The 24,929-nt window shown below is 36.4% G+C and overlaps 1 protein-coding gene across 22 annotated transcripts in view; it reads left to right on the forward strand.

Annotated features, from left to right (window-relative positions):
* PTPRD (protein tyrosine phosphatase receptor type D) overlaps positions 1 to 24,929 on the forward strand; it is a 1,149,573-nt gene that overhangs the window by 194,831 nt on the left and 929,813 nt on the right. The window lies entirely within an intron of this gene.

A 24,929-nucleotide genomic window follows, 5' to 3' on the forward strand; every position in this document is an offset into this window, starting at 1 on the left:
GAAGTGAGTAGGTTTAATTTCAAAATTACATAAAACTCTGCTGAATAACCATGCATGTGCTACCTATTCCTTTGCGGATAGCTGCAAAAAAAAATGTTATTCTTCAGTGATTTTTTTTTTTTCTAATTTCTTTTCTTCTCAATTTCTGGGCTTAGGGGAGTTAAACAGCATAAAGAATTGGCTCCTCTTAAGATCATGAGAATGATAATTTACAGAGCTTAATAAATATTTAGGTTTCTGTTTAAATTTGTCATAAAAACACTAAAGTAAATAAGCAGAATAAATGATGTAGGTTAAATTAGATGCTAAAAATTCTTCCACATTCAGTCATTAAACTGACACTGATGCATCTCTATATATAGATATGCAGACATTATTAATGCCATGCATGTTCTTGTTACTTGATTTTGATAAATTGATGTGATTCTATTCCAAAGCTCCTGCTATTTACTCAACTCAAACCACTTACTACCATCTTGAGTAAGTGTTACTGTGTCATTTGGTGTTACAGTTTTAATTAGCAAAATCTATCTATCTAACTTACTAAATCACCCCACGTAATTTCTGATAAATATTGTTCACGGTGAGATTTGAGAAAATCTGTGCTTGTGTTAGACCTTGAACAACCACTGAGATATGGTAAATCAAAATTCAGGCTGCTCCCAGCTGGAGCAGAAGCAAGAATCTACACTGGAAGTGACCAAGGCATTAATGACTTAATTGTCTCATGTCCACAATGGATAGTTGGCTCTGTTTGACTATAACAGTACTATGAAATTGTGAAAGAATTTTTCCGGTTCGGTATCTGTGAAACTTCTGCTTCAGATAAAGATTTCATTTTCAGTGACATGATCATTTCTAGATGACAGAAAATAATTTATCTAAATTCTTGACCAGCTAAACTTATTCGCACATGAACTCTGACCCTAACTCTGTCATTTATTTTATAGGTAAGTGATAGGTTGCTGCATTTTTTCTGTTCCTATTTCCCTTCCTTTTCTTTTATTTTTCCAGTATAAGAGGCAGTATCCCTGAGCATTTACTTAGTGACTATTGATCTGAGGCCTTTGGTGAGATCCTTAAGAGCTGCAGTAATATGAACACTGTCAGAAATACAGCTTTACCTCACTAGCATAACAGCTGTCACCTTTGTTCAAAGACTTTTCAGGCAGGAAAATTTCATAAAAAGTAAAAAGAAATAAAAGAAGTCTTCTTCATTTCATATCATCTTTCACATAATCTTCTTAGTGGTACCTCCTATTACAACCTGTTCCTTTCTTGAGTCATCACCCTGTTTCAGACAGAGGCTCCAGCTGCCATGAGTCTTGGTTTATCTTTTGCTGTACAAAGCAGTGTACTGTGTACTCTTTTAATGGAGCATGACTATACCGCAAGGAAAAATTTTACCTGTAACTCTGAGGCAGATACAGCCTTCCGGATTAAAGAAAAGGATATTACATTACCCCTTGGTCGGGTATGGAGGAGTGTGATCACATAAAAGAGTCTCCAGCAATTCATGTTAAGCAGCAGTTTTCGTGCTAGCAGCTTAGATGGAGACTTTGTTATCACTCGTTGCCTGTCCCAAAACATACAAAGCCAGTTGTTTACAGCAGGTGAGATGGAATGACTCTCACCACATGTGTACCCACTCCTTGCAAGAACAATAATAAACCATACTTTATCTAAAAACACATTCACCGTAATTTAACAATCTACAATATATGTGCAGCAAGAATGGCTTCTACAGAAATGAAAGTAAGAGAGGAGTAACTAGTGACAGAAGGACAATGCCTCTAAGGTCAAGGGCAAAATTCTACAACATCCAAATAAGAAAAGCAAAAGTAGGACTGGTGGCAATCTGGTGCTAATCAATTTGGTAAAGAGAGTAGATCCGTTGTCAAGCCTCAAAGCAATTCAGCAGGTCTACGTCCAGATCAACAGAGCACATGGTCAGGCACACCTGCAACATAGCTCAGGCAAGGCCCAAAAATAATAGTCTGAGCTTGAGAGCAGCTCCCAAGTGTTAAGTGAGCACATCCTACCTCTTTCACACGTAACAATTTCCCAGCAGCAAGAGTCCAGTTTAGACCAGCCCAGTCTATCGGAGATATCTTGATGCATAAGCAACTGAACTCCTAGAAAGAGTCCTGACATATGGCTGTCCGAATCCCAGAGTCCTTTTGCTGGGGTTTTAAACAGAACTGTCCTGTCAGAGTCAAATACAACTGAGGCAAAACAGAATTTAACTTAGGTAGCTAGCTAAACATTATTTTAAATTATGTATTTTATAGCCAGGGCGTCACACCTCACGCCTGTCTTTTCCAATAAATTCAGTAATGTCATTTTCCTGATTAAAGTTTTGCACATCCTCTGTAAATGGAAGGAAGATAGAAGAGAGAGGGGATGATGAAGAAACTGAAAAACAGCTAAGCAAGTGTGACAACACAACCTAAAATTTTTGTGTAATGAATGTTTAATTGATACCGACACAAGTGAAATAAAAGCCATTTTATAATCTCAAAATAAGGCTTAACCACTATTTTTTCTTTCTGTTCTCCTTAATCATGGATCAAAATATTTAATCTAAAATGCACCCAGGGTGCTTCTTTCTAATCGTTATATCATTTCAGTAAAATCTGTTGGTAGAAACAGAGGTTTAGAATCTTGAGTTCCTTGGAAATGTGCTTGTTATTTTTATCTATAGCTGACATGCTAGGGAAGAAGAGCAATTTTGTTTACTCCCAGGTGGTTTAAATTTGATTTGAACTCATAGCTGATGAACAGCTTTTTATTGAACATGAATAAATTGAGAAATTCAGACTAGTCAGCCACTTTTGGTCATAATTTAAATTCCAGAGAAGATGTGTTTAGAAAAAATAGAGCAGAAAGATGTGTACCTGATTACTAGCTGACTTAATAAAATTATTAATGAATTTAATGCTGTTCTAGGTCTTTTCAGTATCAGTGTTCTTAAAAAAAAGAATTTGTATAAAACAAACAGGGAGTAACTGCCAACAGAGATAAAAATGACGCATGAACAACAAATATGCAGACAAATGTAAAGAGGTAAATTTCTGCATGTAAATGTACACAACAGCTCTTCCTCACAGACTGAATATCCTGTAACAAACATTTTGGTCATGTATAAAAAAACAAAAATCTCAGCTGAATAATACGGTCTTTTGATAACTAATATGGTCTTTTGAGCACCTTGTCAGCATTCAGTTCAAAGTCTGAAACCTTTTCTCACAAAAGAGAAGGTAATCCTGGCAATCCCTTTGGGAGTCAAGTGGCATTATCTAAGCATAAGAAAATCAGAATATGACTGTCTGTTCACTGGTAAGACAAAGGCAAAATTAAAATTAAGCACATAGTTTCAGTTATTTGGGTTTTTTTCCTGACAAAATGCTGCACTTTCTTCTATTTCTGAAGAAAAATTTTGTGTGGATTTTTTATATATGTATATAGGTAGAAACATACGTTCATACATATGTATATATGTGTGTGTGTGTATATATATATTTGTGCTTACTTGGAAAATGTTTGAGACCAAAAGATAACAAAGGCTACATAATTATTATTTTACTGCTCAGGCAGTTACATAGCAGTGATATTTCCTTCTCCTCAGAATGACAAATTGTGTGATTCTGATGTCTAGGCAAAGAAGGAAAGGACTAATGAACTATCATGGTTTAACCTGCCAGGCAGCTAAACATCACACAGTTGCTCACTCACTACACCCTGGCTCCCAGTGGGATGGGGGAGAGAACTGCAAGAAAGTTCTGTAAAATTCATGGGCTGAGATAAAGACAGTTTATTAGGACAGAAAATGAAGGGAAAATAATAATAACAGCAATAATAGTTGTAGCAGCAGCAGTAATAATAATAATAATAATAATAATAATAATAATAATCACAGAATCATAGGCTGTGCTGAGTTGGAAGGGATGCACAAGGACAATCTCCAAGAGTCACACCATGTGCCCAAGAGCATTGTGCAAATGCTTCTTGAGCACTGTCAGGCTTGCTGCTGTGACCACTTACCTGGGGAACCTGGTTGAGTGCCAAACCACCCTCTGGGTGAAGAACTTTTTTCTAATATCTAACCTAAACCTCCCCTGACACAACCTCAGGCCGTTCCCTCAGGTCCTGTCACTGATCACAACAACAGAAACAAAGGATGCGTAATGAAGTTGCTCACCATCCGTGCTGACTGATGCTCAGCCAATTCCTGAGCAGGAGCCCCAGCCAGCTTTTCCCCTAGCTTGTATGCTGAGCATGACTCCATATGGTACAGAATATCCCTGTGGTCAGTGGTGTCATCTGTCTCAGTCATGTCTCCCAGCTTCTAGTGCTCCCCTAGCCTCTTCAGTGGGGGTGCTGGTGTGAGTACGTGGAAAGTCCTTGTCTTAGGGTAAACGCTATTTAGCTACAACTAAAACATCAGTGTGTTAATGTAAGACCCCAGGCTCACCCTACAAGCTCATCGAAGAAGTTGTATGTTAAAAATATGCAAGGCTCCAAAAATCCACCTGCTATATTTATTAAAAGGCCCTTCAGTTCATTTATACCTTGAGAGACCACATGGGCCAAGATGCTGCACACATTTCTCAGGAGGTCAAATAACATATTTTTACTGGCAAATTTTAGAAAATAATGGAATGCAGCGAAAGTTTAAATGGCACCATCCAACCAAAGCATTTCACAAAGCACATGCTAACCCATTGTTGCGCTCTGGATTAAGCTATAAACTGCCCAGAGCAGTTACATTTTTATTTAAGACTTTTTAAAAGCCTTTCGATTCATTATAATCTCTAATTAGCGTTCAAAGAAAGAGTCACACTCTTCTCTAAGAGAAATTCTTTTTAATTTAGTGAGAAAAATAAGCTATTTTGGCAAAAGGTTTTTACAGGAGTAAAATACAACCAAGAAAAAAGCATTTCACTAAAACATTCAGCACAAAGACCTATTCCACAGGAAACACCCACTAGAACAATCCATACACCACAGTTCGTGTGTTTTACATTACCCACAAGAGAAGGAAAAGAGTAAAAAAAAAAAACAGATTAAAAGAGGTAAAGAAATAGAGAAGGAGAGAGAGAAAGGAGAGTGAGAAAATAGTTACTGACACAATTCGATGATTCATATGGTGCCAGCTAGAGAGGGAGAAGAGAGAAGGAGAAGCAGAGGAAGACCGCATGGAGTCTCATGTATTTATAGAGTTCAGTTTTCCCTCCCAGGTAGGATATCTGGTCAGTGCCTTCCAGGCCTGAGTGAGTTGTGCTGTAGCAATCACAGGCTGCAGGGGTGTGGTATGGGCGGGCTGCCAGGCGAGTCTGCCTTGACTGACAGCCTGGCTGCAGGGCCTGCAGCTCTGCCATGTGCCCCAGGGGCAGCAGGCCTTGCCTTCAGCTCTGCCCTGTGCCCTCAGCACAGGCCTGATGCACAGGCTTTATCAGCGGCCTGCAGGTCCAGGCCCAGCCCTTCCCCACACGCGCACACACACTCACAGTGAGTTGGTTCTGACCCATATCAATAATTCAGCGAGATTCAGATGCAGGATCTCACACTGATACAATTTAGCAAAATCCAACCCATTCAGCTTTAAGTTACCCAAATATCAAGAAAGGGGATGAGGAGAAGAAATAAAAAAAGAGAATTAACCTCCTGCCTTGAGTCCTGTGCAATTCCAGCTTCCGTGTGTCCACATGGTGGGGATCATGACAGCATGAAGGCCGCAGGGTGCTTGTTTTATCTGTTCGGTCCCCCTGCAGCCACCCCCCAGCCTCTAGGTGGGACATCCAGAGTGCCAACCTGGATGAGGCTGGGCTGGGGACTCCAGGGCGTAGTGTTGACGGTGCTCCCGGTGTGTCAGAGACTGACAGCTGCTCCTGGGCTACCCAGGGACGCCCAAAGGGGCTGGGGTGTGGAGCAGGGCACTACTCCCCCTTCGTGAAATTTGACTTGTCCCTTCCCCCCCACACATATATTCGAGTTGGTCTGAGCCAATAATTGATATAATAATCCAGTATCTCAGAGTTATCAACATTATTCTTATCCGAAATCCAAAACACAGCACTGTACTAGCTACTAGGAAGAAAATTAACTCAAACCAAATCTAGACAAAAACCAGGACACTGAGAGAGGAAATATTGGAAATATCCTTGGAATATCCTTGGAATTGGAATATCCTTGGAACTGGAATATCCTTGTATTTAGTGGAAAGTGGATAGATCCCATTAAAGCTGCCAGTTTGGCCTTTGAAGAATTGGTGATAAACCATTACAGTGAGTCCTGGAAACAGAAGAGGCTTATACTATATTAGTTCATCTAAAGATGCAGAGCTTGGACAGGTGTGTGTAGTGGGGTGTGTGTGTTTGTTTGTCTGTTTAATATATGAAAATTATTCTGTAACACTGAAAAAAATTACATCTGGAAAAAACTTAGCTTAATAATTCACAAATTTCAGAAAACAACAGCTTATCAGTGGAGCGTGTTTTCCTAAGCAGAGTTCCCTAAATAATTGTTGTATTAAGTTTTTATAAACATCAAGTACCTCAGTACTTAATAATTGCTTATTTTGTATATCAATGCTATCTATCCTGCATATGTTATATGCTTTTATAATTTCTTTATTTTATATAAAAAGATATTTCCCAGAAGTTGGACAAACCTTAGAACAAGATGAAAAACTTCACAAAACAGGATCTTTGTAAACCCAGGAGATAACTGCAGCCCTCTAATAAATAATACAATCTGTTTTTTGCTTAGTTAATGTATTTATAAATTCTAGTGGTTTCTTGTTGTTTTTTAGTTAGTAGTAAATTATTACAAAATGTAATCAAAAAAACAGGTTTATACATTCATTTAGGAGCGTAATCTTTCAACATCTAACTGCACAGCTAGTCAGTATGATAGGGAAATTTTTATTTACAAGGATTACATGCAAATCGATTTATTTGCATCCCTAGTCCACTAGTCTACTTCTAAAATTATTTACATGGATTAATAGAGTGAGAAATTGATACCTTAAAGCTGGTTCTAAAGTTGAAGGTATGTCACTTAGCTAAAAGTACACTTGCTTTACCTTCTTTGTTCCTTTATAAACAGAGTGGGACACTTGTTTGCAAGGTAGCGGTCCCAAAATGGACAGAATGCATGTGGGGCATTATTTGTTGGGTGGTAGTATGATAATGTTCTTTGGAAAATACTCTTGTCAATGAAAATACAGAACTGACAAGAGGTAGAATTATTCTAGAGGATTTCACAGTTTTTTTGAAACTAGTTGGGATTAGTTTGGTGTTATCAACACATGTAATCAAGTTGATGCAATGACATTGTTTACAAGCTGTCTGACTAAAGATTCAGTTCATAAAAATGTGGTCAAAATTCAAATAAATATATAACCAAAAATTTCTACATATTTCTATTTTGTGCTCTTAGACACAGAAGAAACTGAAATTTCAATTTAGCCATGGTAAATTTTGAGTAGCATTCAATGGAAAAAAGAGTGGTAATTACATGATAAGAGAGATCTATTTTGCACTGAGAAGTATAATAGAGTCATATTTGAACTTCTGACTCTCTTCTAGAACAGGTAAATTGTGTGCAAAATCCATTATACACCTGCATATGCATGTTATTCTAAAAATAGTTGAAAGAGAAAACTAGAAGAGCAGAGCATGTATTTATGCCCAATGCATTGTAATAAGACATAGCAGCCATGGCGTCAAAGGTGTCTAAAAACCACTGTGAAAAGCTATCATTGATGAGGGTTTGTTGCACTAAAATAGAAAGAGATTACCATCCTTTATAAGTAAGGTATAATTACTTTTGTAATAAACACACATCAAGCATACATGATGTACAAACTTGATTTCCTACTGACAAGCAATAGGAAAGAGTATTGCAGTATTAGGAAGATGTTTTGTGTGAGTTGATACTTTTGAATTATTTCTTCACATTCAGATTTTTCTAATGTTTGTGTTGATAGGCTATGTGAGATCACTAAGTGTATACTTGTGTGATATAATGAATTAAAGGTACAGATATGATTTAAATACAAATTAAAAAATTTAGTTAATTACAAATAAATTTCATTAATTAAACATATACCTGCATGGTATGATGTATTAAATTTTTCGGTTACAAATAAGTTTTAAAATTGGCTGATTCTTGCACTGTGAAAGAAAGGTTTGTCTTTACTAATTAATTTACTAATTAATTTTCTTTATTATTCAGCATGTGGAGGTAGCCTCACACACATTTTACTTAGTATCTCTCTGTTTTTATACCATTAGATATTTTTCTCTTTGGTTTGTGGGTATGAACCTTATTCATAGGTCATTACAACTTAAGAGAGTATTTAGTATGTTAAAGTGATATAGATCTCTGGTGTGGAAAGAGAACTATAATTCAGAAATAAAAGAGAATATCATTCTGGTCACAATTCTTAAAAAATATGCTTTTAAAGGAGAGTGCTTGGTGATTCTGGAGCTGAGGAAAAGCACAGTACTTCCATAGACTCCACATAATTGGAGATTAAAAAAGACGCTTTTGGTTAACAGTCATGATTGTCAAGAAATTATTTTGAATGTAATAACTAAAAATTACATGAAAGATAGCAACACATCCACAATGCAATATGTCCTGCTTGCACAGAAGAGTTGGTGTTAGTGACATAACTGCATTATTCTACTTAATTCTCAGTTCCAGTTCTATCTGGATTTTGACGACAGATGTTTGTCACTGCTGGGTAAGCTGATGGTGATGATCCAGTTGTATCTTTGGTGTTACTGTTGTTAATAGGCACACTTTTTAAAAATGTGTTTTCAGAATACACCCACTTATGATGTGTTGACCTTGGCTGAATGCCAAGTATCCATGAAGTTGCTCTATCACTCCACTCCTCAACTGGACAGGGGAGATACAGTACAATCAATACTTTGTTGGTCAAGATAAGGACAGGGAGAGATCACTCACCAGTTACTGTCATAGGAACAACAAACTCTACTTTGTGGAATTAATTTAATTAATTGCCAATCAAATCAGAGTAGGATAATGAGAAATAAAAGCAAATCTTAAAATCTCCTTCTCAGGCTCGATCTAGCTCCAAATTTCTCTCCTTCTTTCCCCTGAGTGACAAAGTGGGATGAGCAATGAAGGTTGGCATCAGGTCATTGATTCTATTGCTCCTTCCTCATCAGGAGGAAGACTCTTCATGCTCTTGCCTTTCTCCTGTGTGGAGTCCCTCCTTTAGAAGGCAGTCCTCCATGATCTTTCCCATTGTGGGTCTTTCCCACAGACTCCAATTCTTCATGAACTGGTCCAGTTCCACAGGAGATAGTCCTTCAGGAACAGGCTGTTCCAGCGTGTGTCCCCCATGGGATGACAAATCCTGATGGCAAACCTGCTTCATTGTGGACTTCCCTCTCAATGGGGTCACAGGTCCTGCTTAGAGCTGGCTCCAGCATGGCTATCCACGGGATCACAACCTCCTTTGGCCACATCCACCTTCCACCTGCTCCAGCATGGAGTTCTCCAGGAGCTGCAGGTGGATATCTACTACACGTTGGACCTACATGGACTGCAGTGAGACAGCCTGCCTCACTATGGCCTTCACCTTGCAGCCGCAAGGGAATCTCTGGTCTCGTACCTGGAGCACCTCCTCCCTCTCCTTCACTGACCTTGGTGTCTGCAGGGCTCTTTCTCTCACATGTTCTCACACTTCTCTTCCAGCTGCTGCTGTGCAGCACCTTTTCCCTTTCTCAAATCTGTTATCTCAGAGGTGTTACCAGCTGTTGCTGACGGGCACAGCCTTGGTCAGCATTTGGTCTTTCTTGGCACCATCTGACATTGGCTCTATCAGACGCAAAGTAAGCTTCTGGCAGCTTCTCACAGAAGCCACCCCTGTAGTTTCACCACTACCGAAACCTTGGCAATCAAACCCAATATACGCACTTTTAATACTTTTTAATATAAACTAATTATATTATTCTAGAATTAAAACACGATCCTAATTAGATTCTCAGAAATAATTGCTAAAGTAGGTCTTTTGAACAATGCATTTAAGGATCTTAAGATTTCCTTGAATGAAATAAACAACATTTTTTCTACTTCTGTGGCTGCTTGTGCTCAAGGCAAATTTTTCTTTAGCCCATCAGAAATTTGCAGTAAATAGCTGATGTCTCCAATGACAAAAGCATCTCCTGTTCTGACCACCTCTCTTTAGGTCTAGGTTTCTAAAGCTTTATCAAAGAGCTTTAACAAGTTCTGCATCAGCAAGTAAATTTACAAGGCACTCTGCAAGACACTCAGCTATTTGGGGTAATTGAAGTGTTAAATAATGAGGCTCATAAAGGATTAGGGAAAATGATAACTTTTCAGTCTATACAACATTTCAAAAAATTATCAGATATTGACAGAATTGAATAATGGTTCTAATGTCAATTTCTTCAGGAAGATTAAGATACTTTAGGTTTGTTCACAGTCTTCCAAGAATTCTGGTAACTTCCTTGAGATGGAAGAAGCCTGACTCTTTCCCTGTGCTTTCAGTTTTTATTCTGTACCTCACCCCAGACTTAAGGAGATAAATTGCTGAAAAAAAACATGTCCCGGCACACAATTTTTCCTCCAGAATTTTGAATTTGTTTCCTGTATTGTCTAGATCTTTTTGGCAGGTGATATTCTTTTCTGCTTTCTAGGGAATCCAAGTCTGCCATGTTGACTGCCAGGTTAAACTGGTCATTAGATAAGATCTGGCTAGGTAGGATCAGATTAGTTCCTTTGTTTGCATGCAATGAGTGGGAACAGAACTGCTAAAAAAGTGTCTTTGTTCTTTGACATAAACCATGAACAATGTTAATAAAGGACGTGACTGATGTTAATAAAGGATAATTTCCTCGATAGCAAGTATAAGAAAGACTAAGATCATGTAATTTGTTGGGATCTAAGAGTCTGTCCTTGATCAGTTCACATGGTAACTGTCGTCCAAGGCTCTCCCTTCATTGAAATGTACTCTGTAGTAATTTTCTATGTTTTCTGTTATGCTTTGTCTACTGGATTTTAAAACAATGTATGACTTGAAAACACCTCCACAGCACACAGGAAATAGAAGTGCTTTTATTGGTATTGTGAAAAAATTAGCAATAGCACACAACTTTCCTTCCTATAGGAGAAGTGTATTATGGCATTATTGCACTTTCTCTTTCCAGTGGATACATTCTATTTCATAAAGCAGACATCGACACTCTCTTTTCCCTGCTGCAATAAACTCTATGGGAGTTAACACATTTGTGCAGGAAAGCTACCTTATCCCTGTTTGTATCAAAAGTAAAAAATAGGTAACGTAAGAGACTTGTTATTTCTCTCTCCTTTAAAAAAAAAAAAAAAAAAAAAAAAAAAAGCCAGGAAACATAAAGAGCAAAATTCTGCCTGTGAAGGGCTCCCTCTAAAGTCTCACAGACAACTTTGAAAAATTCAGACTAGGTATTTTTTTTCTTCAGCTTACATATGGTTTTAGTTATTTATACAAGGCCTGTTAGATTAGTCAATTCCTTAGTTATCTGGTTTTAGCACTTCACCAAATAAAAGGTTTTCAATTGTGTTGGTGTTTCTTTGGCATGTGCCAAAATTATTGCATAGCAATTTCTTGGTGATGTAAACCACTCCTTTTTGTTACTATTTTTCAGTACAGTCAGTACAATCATGACATGACTGATGTCCTATGTCATGAAAAAAGTTATTCTCAAATGTGACGATCTCTTTTTTTTCAGATGAAATGTGTTAGTTTTCACAGTATTGCATGGGATGATGCCATTGTTTAAAGACAGACCACAGAGGATCTTCAGCAGAAGCAGCTGATGAAGCATTTTTATTCTAAGACTTTTTTGCCTTTTTTTTTTTCTGACTGCCCATTAGGTCAGTAAGCAGTTTAGCCAGCAAGCTGGATTTATGACATGGGTTAAGAGGAATCTAAGAAACAAAATAGTAGACAGATATGGTGCCTCACTCTCTATGTTTTTCTATTCTTTAGTTAGGTTTCTAGATAAGTCATTCTTCATGTAAAGAAAAGGTTTTTTATGTGACTGTTTTGACTTTGTGATGTTTCTGGACGACTGTAATCTGTTATTGTGTAAAAATAAAGTGAAATATTTTGTTTTGACACAAAAATGACTAATTTCTGCACTTCGGTATGAAATTATTTTCCATTTTAAAATTACTTTTTTATTTCCCTTTAGTGGTGAACACTAAAAGATTTTGATCTTTTGTGGTTAATAAGAAGCTTTACTTAACTGAAATAATACCTTAACTTTTTGATTTAATGGACAAACTTGAATTAAGCCACAAAAATTCTTATCTTTTGGAAATTCTACTGTGAATCTTTCAACTAGAAAATTGATGCTTTAATTTACTTTTTTGTTCATTTAATCCTTCAGATTTTAAATATATGAAAAATACGTCACCTTAAGACCAAGAAACTGATCTTTTTAGATAAATGCTTGGTCTGCTAAAGCTGATGTCAGAAATGCCTGTTAACTTTAATAGACTCAGAATTTTTATTTTTAATTAGTGTTTCACTTATGTGAACACAAATAAATTGAAGAATGATGAACGCTGTTGAGTAACTACAACTGTGAAGTGGTAGTCTTGTTTTGCATGCAGGACTGGTTCGAGATGGTCAAAATCAGACAGTGCTTCTTTGCATAGGTACAGCAAAAACTAGGAGTCATGCATGTGCTGTGAATTTAGCTGATTTTTGTTAACTGTTCACTCCGAAAGACAAGATACATTTGCTATGGAGGTTTATTTTAGATTTTAAATTCCAGACCCCAAAATGGAGTCCTATGCAACACTTTGTAATCAGTCTTTTTGGTGTTCTTTTCAGAGAAGAATTATAAAAGAAGGTTCTGCTGTTCTGTCTGCTCATAAATCATTCCAAGTGGGTGAACTGAATTCATCAACTCACGCAAAATAGATGCTGATATATTGCGAAGAAAAATAAGTCAATGTATCTTTTTTATTATATGCTTATAATAAATCAGGCTCTAAGCTGGCAATCATGTTAATGCAATTTAATACGGTATAATAGTCTCTGAATAAAACTTGTGATGTCGTAGGACTGCGGCTATTAATTTGCACGTCAAGAAAGTCTTCAAATATTAGTAGGAATTTTGCTTCTGAAAGAACTCCTCACCTGCTTCAGCAAGCATTCTTTATCCACCAGTTCACCTTGATTCAGAATATTATGTTTTCCTACAGTAGCAAACAAGAGCACAGATGCCCAAACTTTAAAAATGAGAGAATTGCAGTGACCTTCTTCCTTACCTGCTAAGTACTGTGCAAAGAATGCATATCAGCATCTTTCCAGCCAAAGTGTTGTTAATCTAGTTCAAGAATGTAAAGTTGTAAAATATGTATTGCAGGCATAACAATGCAATTTTGTAGTATTAAATAAAAAGTTGGTAACACTTTAAGTGACTAATCATTGCTTATTTGCTAGCTATTACAATAATATTATATCTGATAAAATCATTTGGCATAGCTGTATGCATAACATAAAACAGTTCAAAAGTCCCATTTTTTATATTGTGTGCCTTGCTGGACATTTTTAAAAAGTTGGTATGCATAAGAAAGGGAAAGTCATCTGCAGACTGAAGAAAGGCATTGTTCAAATGCATTGTGTACCTAATTAATATTATTTTTAAATAAAACAAATAATTTGTGTTATGAGCAGAGATAAAATCAGTAGGAAGAAAATGACAAAGTATGTGTAAAATAACAGAAAGATTTCATTTATGTAGACTGACTGGATCATAAACACATACAACTGATGTGTTTAAGAATAAAATTGTGTTGCCTTAAGAAATAAGATAATATGTTTAGCTATTCTAGATTAATAACTTTACTGTCTTGTTATTCATGCATGCATTATTTGGGTTGTATCTATCCTTTTTTTGGAGATTATTAACATAATTTAAAGAAAGAGACACAGATATTCCAAAGGTAGAGAATAGGGACCTTAAGATAATATTAAAAAGAAGTAATTGTAGACAAATTTGTAAGAGCTTCAGAAATTATTACAATATTCTAGAGGGATGATATGTGAATGCTCAGTAAAAGTGAAATTATAATTGGCCTACTCATGAAAGTAGCTCTGCTGAAATCAATAGGATTATTCATGTGAACCAGGTGGTGGCCAATTATCCTTGTTCTTATTAGATCAGCATTGGACTAGTGACGTATTTTAAAGTTTCCCAGAACAGTTCAATCCTTTCACACAATAATTTGAGCTTAATTTTTCTGGCATCCAGAATAAAAATTCCTTGTTTCTGATTTAAAAACATCCTCCTCCTCCTCCTTTATTTCCCAGTATAATTCCTCTGCACCTACAGATTATCATGTGATTAGTGCTGACTGTAGGGTAATTGCCCAATAGATGCTACTGGCCTGATTTTAGTTGACTGTTTCTTATGGTTGTTTCGAGCTCAACCTGTTCTATCTACTGTGAAGGTGTTCAGAGTCATGCCTCTTGGGGTATGTTTAACAGATCTTCTGTCGCTACAGGTTCAGATAGATTTGGATTACTTTGCCAGCCTGCCTCCCAGTTACATACAACCTTTTGCTTTTGTTACACTTGCAGTCAGATAAGGAAGACCTGACTGTGACATGCACTTTCACATGGAACTCCTCACTGAAAACACAGCTCCTTACAAGTCATTTGCTGCCAGATTATGGTCTCTGAGCTGAATATATGTTTTTCTTTAATAACTTGTGTTTACAATCTGCAATAAGGAAAATACATGCAGAATTCTGAAAAGTGTAGTTTTGAAAAAATGTTTGATTCTGTATTACATTTTAAGTTAAAAAAAAAAAAAAAGAAAAGAAAGATACGTAGTTTTCTAGAATTATATCTGATATTAAAGTTGACTCAAATGAGAATGAGTTTTCCAGGGCACCAGAATACCAACCTGACAGAGTTTCCTTTTTAATTTTGATGAAAGGAACACATCATTACATTCCCCCACTGCAACTGGCAGGATATTAGACATTCTTAATACTGTGCAATATGACTAGTTAGAGTAATTTCAGAGAAAAATAGAGACTGATACATATGCAGTGGGCATGGCAAAAGAGGGAATGGCTCTAAATTCAAGATAAATTTTAAAAAAAATACTGTAGATAAGACCTATTTCTATTAAGAAAATTTAGAAACTAAGAATTAAAAAATAAATATTTAAAGTCGTGAATGAGCAGGACGTCTCATGAAAGGGTCTTTTCCTACAGAGATTTTGATCTGGCCTGCAGTATGAGGACAAATTGCTGATTATATTTCTCTGCTTTTTGAGTTAAAAGTAGAATGAAGTATCTTCCCCCACTCCCACCCCCCCACCTCCCCAGTTTCTAGGAACAGTCTGTGCCTTTCTTAATAACCTTTCATCCTAATTTTTATTGCATTGTTAGCATATTCCACAATCTCTTTTTGTACCTCTTTGTTTTATTCCTGTCTATATTTTGACAGTAGGTCAAGTGTTTTTGAAATACTATCTCTTCTGTTTTCTTTTTGAACTGTCTGCATCTTACTGAATTCCCTTTCATCTTTGGAAAATCTACAGATTTCATCTCTCCTTGTTAAAGGAAAGAAGGAGTGTACAGCTTTTATTTCAGAATTGTATAATCTATATGAAGATTGCATTTCATATAGGATTTGCAATGTGAATGACTATTCTTCTCAGCCATAATTGTTCAGACCACTTCATCTCACATTATTCACTGATTTAGATCAAATCCATCTGTTGCTTCTAAAGGCAAATAGAATTATTTCAGTTGATTGCTTAGTTTGTAATAGTTTAGTACCCAAAGGAGAAAGAAAGAACAACAATATGTAAACATTTCCTTTTTCCTGCATTTAATAGTTCTGTCAAGGAATCCTTGATTTGCTGTGTTTGTTTGAGATATTAAAAGATTTTAACCAGGAAAATGGTTATTCAGGCATCCATTTTCTCATATTTTTTGTCATCAGCCCAGAATACAAAGCACTGGCTACACAGAAACGTATCAGGAATACGTCTGGTGAATATTTTGTCTGGTCTATGTGATTGCAGTTTGAGAGTCAGAGATAAATAGGAATAGGACATGCTTAGGGATAGGCCCAGTAAGTCTCTAAATATCACACCTGACTCTGAAAATAAGCAAGTAAAAATGGTGTTTAAAATTATATCCATGTTTAAATTATTTTTTGACTCTTCAGGACTATAGGAGAATCTTAAACAGGTATACAGATATAAAATGACAAAGTAAGTTCATCTTATTGTGAATGTAATCCAGTGTTCATTTTCTTCTTTTTTGTACTAATCTGACTTGAAAGCAGTTCAGAAGTAATCTTGTTCACCGATACTTATACTAAAATGTCATGCTTATCTTTAAATTTAGACAAATTTTTCCTATTACTCCATAATGCTATATCCACTTCTGCTCTTTCTTTTTTTTTTTTAGCATGTTAGAATAATCCTACTCTTCACTTCCATACATCTTCCCTAGTTTTTGTATCAGTATTCTGTTTGCCTTACATATATGTTATGAAAATTGATAATATATTATCTTTTTTACCTCTTTTTAGTTTTTTCTTTACTCTTAATTAGTTACATTTTAATATGCAGCTAAGCTCTATAATGTATTTTAACTATCTTTGACTTATGACTGGTACCACTGCTATAAATATGATTATCAAGAGAAGGACAGTTTGCACTTTTCTTAATCCTCTATGTCTATGTTTTCTAGTGCCATGATTTTAGATTTCTTTTTCTCTTTTTGTGTGTTAAGACCCACATTTAAATACAGTGGAAGTTTTATGACTATGGGTAGATAATCCATTTTTGTTTGCTGCTTTTTTACACTTAATTCATTGTTTAATTTATTGGATTTTTGCTGTTATTTTACTTTTGGTTTATGTGCTTTTTAAAATAGTATTCAGAATTTCATCCTGAATCAGCTCTAGCATGCTTTGTATCATGCTATTTAGTCTAGACTTTGTGTTAGTTGATGAGAAATTCATCAACAGCTGAATTGAGGGTAATCACCTGCTGCTGTGATACTTATATAGACTCTTGTATTCCTCTACTGTGCTGTCTGTGGCCTATCTTTGACTCAGTTGAACTTCTGTGATTACAGTGATTATCAGACTGCATTTTAGTCCGGTCGCATTGCTGCCTGAAAGGTTTTACTTACTTAGTCAAATAACTTGAGCTTGAAGGTTAGCAGTGTAAAGACATAATCTAATATGAAGCAGACAATAGGATTATTTAAAAGATTGTGAAAGGAATCACCAAAAGATTAACATACTTGATAAAGATACCTTCTTCAGACCAGTATTTTTTCATAGGAAATAAGTTGAAGGCATGTAAATCTTCAGAAGGAACATCTAAATATTATTATCTTGTTTCTTCTGCTTAGTATGAATTTGCCCATAACCAATACATGTTTCTAAGACCTGTGTAAGAATTTCTGAGCTTTACAAGAGAGTGTACTGCTTATAACCTTGTTTTTTAAACTCATACTGCTTTACTAAAAATCCCCCCCAAAAAGCAGTTTGACCTAACCCATGTCCTTGCCACAAGCCAAAAGACAAGCTGTGAATGATTATACTTTGAAATTTTATTCAGTGAAGCATACTTCTAGACAGACAGAAACCAAAGTCAGCCCTATTTTTTATAAAGAAATGTAGAGCAATGTTCCTTTCCCGCTTATAAAATGTAAATGTGCAGAGGGTGCTGAAAATAGCTTGAGAAAAGTGCAGATAGTAGGCCAGTACTGTTTCTTTGAATATATATATATTTCCATCATTATAGAGTATCTTAAGCCAGTTCTAGCTCTAAAAAATAAATACTCAGCATTTATATATAGAAACTGCAGTCCTATTAATTTTATTTCTGTAAGTGATGTCATTAAATCAATGGTGGGAGTTACACAAGGTAAGCACATACGGCCCTTTGTGTGTCTGTTTAAAAAGATGTACATTTATCAGAGAGATTCATTATTAAAATGTGATGGTGGAAAGATAAATCAGTGCTGTTTTTTAAAGGTTAGATCAGTTATATGGGTCTTCAAAGCATGTACTGTTTTTATCATAATTAAGAGCTCTTCTTAACAAGACTTTTTTTTTCTGCTTTAAATGCATATTTTAATGTTGGGTCTGATTTTATGGCTCCTGTATCCTATTAAAAGAGCTCTCTGGAGGATACGTTTCCTCCGTCATGGAAACTTTTGAGTTTTCAGGACTTTTGCTGCATAAACAGAACTCATTGAATATTTTTGGGAGATCAAATTATGTAGAGAATGAGACTAACTTTTGTACTGCTTAACCACTCAACAAAACAGTAAATAATTATAGCAATATGAGAGTATTCTGGCATCTTATAAAATACATAAGATAAAATAATTGACATTTTCTTTGGCAGTACTGCTGAAATACTGAGTATCTGTAGGAATTTCCAGTACCACTTCCTTGGATAACACAATCTGTGAGGAAAAACTTCTATGGAAATTAAATTAACATGGTATTAAAAATTAAGAATTCAAAATAGAATGGATACAAAGACTTTCAGCTTTGCTCACTTTAAAAAATAAAATAGAAAATATCCACCTACTTAGAACTGTAAAACAAAAACTGAAAGTAGACATCATTTCTTTCTAGGTACAAAATAGAGAGAGTGGAGCGCTACAGAGTAAACATGAAGTACATGTCAGTATTAAGAGGAGAAAAAAATCAATTTAAACAACAGGATATTGTTAGCATAGGAATAAAAATATTGTCCATTAATGGATTTTGCATAGGAACAAAAAGAATCATAGAATCACATAACTGTTAAGTTTAGACTTCTGGAGATATTGAACCACCCTGCAAGGCAGGGCCACCTAAAGCCAGTTACACAGGAATGTGTCCAGGTGGACTTTGAATGTTTCTGCAGAGAAAGACTCCATGACCACTCAGGTGAGTCTGTTCCAGTGCTCTGCCTCACTCCTGTAGAGAAATTCTTCCTCATGTTGGGGTGGAAGTTCTTGTGTTTAAGTTTATGGCTATTGCTCTTTGTCCTGTCATTGGACACCACTGAAAAGGGTCTGGCACCATCCTCTTGGCATCCACCTTTTAGATATTTGTATACATTAATGAGATCCCCTCTTAGTCATCTCTTCTCTAGACTAAACAGGCCCAGCTCCTGCAGTTTCTCCTCATAAGAAACATGTTCTAGATTCCTAATCATCTTTGTGATCCCCTACTGCACCCTCTCCAGTAGCTCCTTGTCTCTTTTGTGCTAAGGAGCCCTGAACTGGACACAACGCTCCTGATGTGGCCTCCCTAGGGCCAAGTAGAGGGGCAGGATCACGTCCCTTGACCTGCTGGCCACACTCTTCCTGATGCGCCCCAGGACACCATTGTGCCTCCTGGCTGCAAGGACACACTGCTGGCTCATGGACAACTTGTCATACACCAAGACTCCCAGGTCCTTCTCTGCAGAGCTGCTCTCTAGTAGGTCAGCCCCCAACCTGTGCTGGTTCTTGTGTTTTTCCTCCTCAGATGCAGGACTCTACACTCAGTTGAACCTCATTAGGTTTCTCTCTGTCCAACTCTGCAGCCTAACCAGGTCATGATGAATGTCAGCAAAGACTTCAGCTGTATCAACCATCCCCCCAGTTTTGTATCATCAGCAAACTTGCTGAGGGTACATTCTATCCCTTCATCCAGAACTTTTGATAAATGTGATAAATGTTTGATAAATAGAGCTTGATAAAACTCTGGAACCGTATTCTAATAAAATGTAGTGCAATCCAGACTCCAGTTTGGGATTAAGATGACAGTTGTCTTCTGAGTTATTCTATGTTGTGGTTGCTTCTGATTCTAAGGGACTGACTGTGACCCAAAGATCCATTGTTAGCCTAACTTCTTTTGTTTCAGTTCACATTTTTCTTCTTCTTTTATTTCTCCATTTGGTTTTGATATTGTCCCCAAATGTCTAACTAATTTTTATGTTTGCAATCACAGTCATTAAGACTCTTATTCCTGAGTTCATAGATTTTCCATTTCAACCAGCTTTTCATCAAGACCTACCAGAATATTGACTCTCCTCACTTTTTTTTTTAAATTCAATTTAAATACTGATTATAATAAATGAGATATTATTATTTATTACTGAATTTTCAAGTTTTATACATTCACCCCTTCTTCATCTGTCAGTAAAAATGCTTTCTTGAATTTTAGTTTTGTGAACTGTTCAGGGTTTTTTTTCTCACAGAGAAAATCTCATCAAATGTAACCCCAGGCTGCAACATATATTGACAGATTACAAAGAGTTTTCAGAAGAATACCTGAGTGACACTTTTCTTAGAGCAAACTAGGCATATACATTGGAAAGATAACACAGTTTTTTTAATCCTCTGGAAGTATTCTCACAAAAACAGTAGTTGTGCAAATACTTCAAGTGGTTGTAGTAAAAAATTTCTTATATTGCTCTAAAGCATTGTGTTGTTTGATATAAAGATCATGCTCACAGTTTGTCATAAATGACTGGAAAATGTGCCAATAAGAATTTCAGATGAATCATTCTCCCAGTTTTCACTTTTCTATGTAAGTCCTTACTTAGATATCTGTTAATGGCGAAACATGATCTCATACCAGCCAGGGCCTATTGATTCAGTTCCCATTACTGTAACCTTAAACAGATAAAACTAAATCATAATTTCTATGTTGGGTGCATCACTGTGTATGTCATCAATAAACTAATGTATACCCTGTTCAAAAGTGAAATTTTAATTCAAATATGCTTCTTAGTAGTCAAGTTCCATATGTCTGGGGCCCAATATCCAAAATCAGTCTGATCTATTGTCAACTATATCCCTTACTTATGTATGAGTTATGGTTATTTCTGATGTATGCTTTGATTTCAATATGAAAATAAGAATAAAACCTCTTCAATTTTATCAAATTGAAAACCAAAAAAAAAAAAATGGGATGATTGTTGGTATCTGAAGATAGACTAATATTTTTCAATTCCTAGCTTGCAGGAAAGAGGAGTTGATTTAAGACATCAGTACATTTCTATACTATATTTTTAATAAAACATCTCATATTTGAAGTCATATATTTTTTGTGATATTAAGAAATGTGGGGTGAATTAATACTTCAGACATCATGCTGCAGAAGCATAACAGAATATTATTTTTCTCCATATTAGGAAAATTGCAATAGAAGTTTCCAGATTTACAATATGCAGAATATCTGGCTTGACATATTCTGGTGCCAAACATATTTATAAACTGCTAAAAAAAAACCCTCAAAATCATTGATTGGTGAACAGTATACTGAAACTTGGGGTTAACTGTAGATATTACTACACAGAAGTGAATGTCTAATTTTAAGGATTTTCCTTCAGCTGCAACTAAGGAGGGCAACAAACAAGTTGAAAGTTGGGAAATGGAAAATAAGAACTAACTTTCCATTACTAAGCATTTTATATATTGGAGTTCCAAATATATGCAGGTGAGGATGGTCATAGAAGGATGTGTTGCAGGTCTGCAATTAGTAAGAGATAAGAGACTGGAGATAGATTTAATACCTGGAAGGTGGCCTGACTGCTCAATGCATTTTTGAGCTGAGTTGTTGCAAGGAGTGGAGCTGAAGAACTTAATAGCAGGAATCATCAATAAGTCTGAGCTTTAGTAGAACCTTAAGATCAGCCTTAACTTTTTGGTGTAGGCCTTGAAATCAATTGGACTATTTGTCCGATAAAATTGCAGTATCTTGGATTATAAATGGTATGTGGACGCCCATGTACACACCAAATACAGTATGTACCTATTTGCTCAGAAATTATCCTCCTCCGTTGGACACTCTCCAGTCTGTCTGCATCCTTCTTGACCTGTGGGGATGAAAATTGAACACAGTACTCTAGGCATTGCCTGTCAAGCTCTGAGTGGGATGATCACATATCTATTTCTGCTGGTAATGCTCCTGGAGACGCAGGGCAGGATCCAATTTGCCTCTGTTGACTGCTGTTCAAGTTGTTGTTCACCAGGACTCCCAGCTCTCTTTCAGCAAGACTTCTCCCCAGCCACCCATTGTCTAGTCTGGACTGGGTTCTTTGGTAATGTCATCCCAGGACTTTACATTTGGCTTTGTTAAAAAATAAATTTGAACTTTGCACAGTTTGTGATAACTCACTCTTCTAGCCTGTCCAGGTCTGTTGGCATGACCACACAGTTTATTTTCATCAACTCTTGATTCTTAATCATTCTGCTACTTGCTAGTTAAATTCAAGAAAGTGTCTGATCTTGTTAGTCTAGTAAGATAACAGAACAATATAGGATAGGCTTCTATCAGAGTACTTTCTGCTTAGTATAAAAGTTAGTTCAAAGTAATGTTGCCCCAATGTGTTTCCTTGTGAAACTGACTTGCACAAAACCCTGACTTTTCTGTTATTTTTTTCATGGAAATATTAACATTTGACAAAAATGTATGCCTCCAGTTCAGCACTGAAAATACGAGACAAGAGTGTCTTATTACTTCCAGTGCTTGCTCTAGGCTTACTTTGCAAAAATTTCAAGAGTTGACAAATGTTGTTATTACCTCCAAGATCAAAGCAGAAAGAAATTGTTCCTTCTGCTGCTTACAAGGCTTTGACCTTCACTCTGTAAGCAAAACTCTTCTGGCCTAAGTGGAATTTTTGCTCATGTAAGGACTATAGGTTATTTGTAGCTTGTATCCAGAACTCATTCTTTTGTTCTGATTTATAATGAGGAGTGATTAATGTATGTTTTCCACACAAAGTCTTCATGAGACAAAAGTAATTAGGAATATAATCTCTCATACAAATAACATTGCTGTCTGACTCATGGGAATCAGAGAGAAAAGCTGGAATCAATGTTTATTAAAAAATTGAAGAAATTAATCTGCTGTAACATAAATTGGAACTACTAATATGATGACTCTAGCTCAGTAAATGTTTGGAATCTGTTAAAAGGTAGTTCTTTTGTGTTCATATACAGAATTTCTGTTCTTTCTGAAAGCTGAAATATGAATACAATAAAAAAAATTGAATTGGTCTGGAAATAATGATTATCAGTGCTTATGGTATATGTACATCCAATTAAAATTCTATTTATTTCAAAAGAATTTTGGGAAAATTTTCTTAAACTTATTCTGTGTGTCATAACTCATTTTTAAAACATTGTATGAAATCCCACAATATATTTTTCCTGCCCCTAAGCATCTTCTGGGAGATCAGCATGCTGGGATGCTTCTCTGAAGTGCCTATACACCAATGCATGTAGCCTGGGAAGATAGTGGTAAATTAGCAATCTGTGTAGAGTTGCAGAACTTTGATCTAGCTGGAATCATGGTGAGGCAGTGGGAGAGCTTACATGACTGGAGTGCTTCAAGTGAGGGACACAGGCTTTTAGGAAGAACCAAGCAGGAAGATGAGAAGGTAGAGCTGCCTTTTATGTGTCAGAGAAGCTGAAATACCTGAAGCTTTTCCTGGGAATGGATGATGAACCAACAGTGTCTACTGTAGACCAGGAAGAACAGGGTGAGGCCTTCTACAGACAACTGGAAGGATCCTCTCGTTTACAGGTGCTGGTTCTCATGGAAGGCTTCAACCACACCAGTATCTGCTTGAGCAGGGACTGCACACCATGGCATTAGCAATCCAGGACATTCCTGGAGTGACTCAAGTGAGAAAGGAAAGTGGGAGGGTGCTGTGCTGGACCTTGTATTCACACACAAGGAAGGACTTGTTAGGAATGTAAAAGCCAAAGGCAGTATTGACTGCCATTCCTATGAGACAGTGGAGTGCAGGATCCTGAGAGGAAGGACCAGAGCAAAAAGAAAGTTCCAACCTTAGAGTTCGAGAGAGCAGGCACTGGCCACTTCAAAGCTCTGCTTAAAATAATCCCATTAGATAAAGCTTTGGTTGGAAGAAAGCCCCAAGAGACATGATTGATGTTCAAGACTCATGTCCTGCAAAGTCTGAACAGTCTATCCCAACAAGCAGGAAGTCAGGCAAAGATATCTGGGGGCCTGCATGGATAAACAAGGTTCTCTTGCAAAACTGAAACATAAAAAGGGAGTATATGAAGGGTAGAAACAGGAACATGTAACCTGGGAGAAATACAAAGGCACTGTTTAAGCATGGAGAGACACCAGTAGGAAAATCAAAGCCCAGGAATAGAGTCTAATGAAGGATATCAAAAACAAAAAGAAAGGCCTCTATAAGTATATCAACAGGTGAAGAAAAACTAGGGAAAATATGGTCCCACGGCTGAATAAGAGGGGAACCTTCATGAAATAAGTCATGAAACAGGCTGGGCTACTGAATCCGAAAAATCCGGTATAAGGAGCTGCTCAGAGACTTTGGATCTTTTGAGCAGCAAAGGTATTTACTACGATGACAGGAGCAAGCGTGGTTTGCACTACAGAAAACTTGCTCAAAGGTTTCACACAAAATCAGAGTTTTTATACAATTTTTCATATGAAATTAAATACATATTCATATGATTACAACATTTATCTATACATATTAATAACAGACCGATTAGATGCTGGGGGGGCTTCTTAGCAGACCCAGATTTCTCAGTTAACTTTTTTAGGCCTAGCATCTTGTTTCAGTACTAAATACCTCCTTTTGCTACTGTCTTTACTAGCAAAGTTGGTCTTCAAAAATCCCAGATACCTGAAGTAGGGAGGTCATAACACTGGTGAAAGGGAATCAGACTAGGGAAAAAAACAACCTAGATACGCAATAAATCCATGGACTTTGATGAGTTACACCTATGATCGCAGAGCCTCTCTTGATTATCTTCAGAAGATCGTGGTGACTAGGAGAGGTGTCTGAGGACTTCAGGAAAATAAATGTCACTCCTATCTTCAAGAAAGGCAA

Source organism: Manacus candei, unplaced genomic scaffold (assembly GCF_025592945.1).
Source record: "Manacus candei isolate 608988 ecotype Guabito, Panama unplaced genomic scaffold, ASM2559294v1 h1tg000093l, whole genome shotgun sequence".
NCBI lineage: Eukaryota > Metazoa > Chordata > Aves > Passeriformes > Pipridae > Manacus > Manacus candei.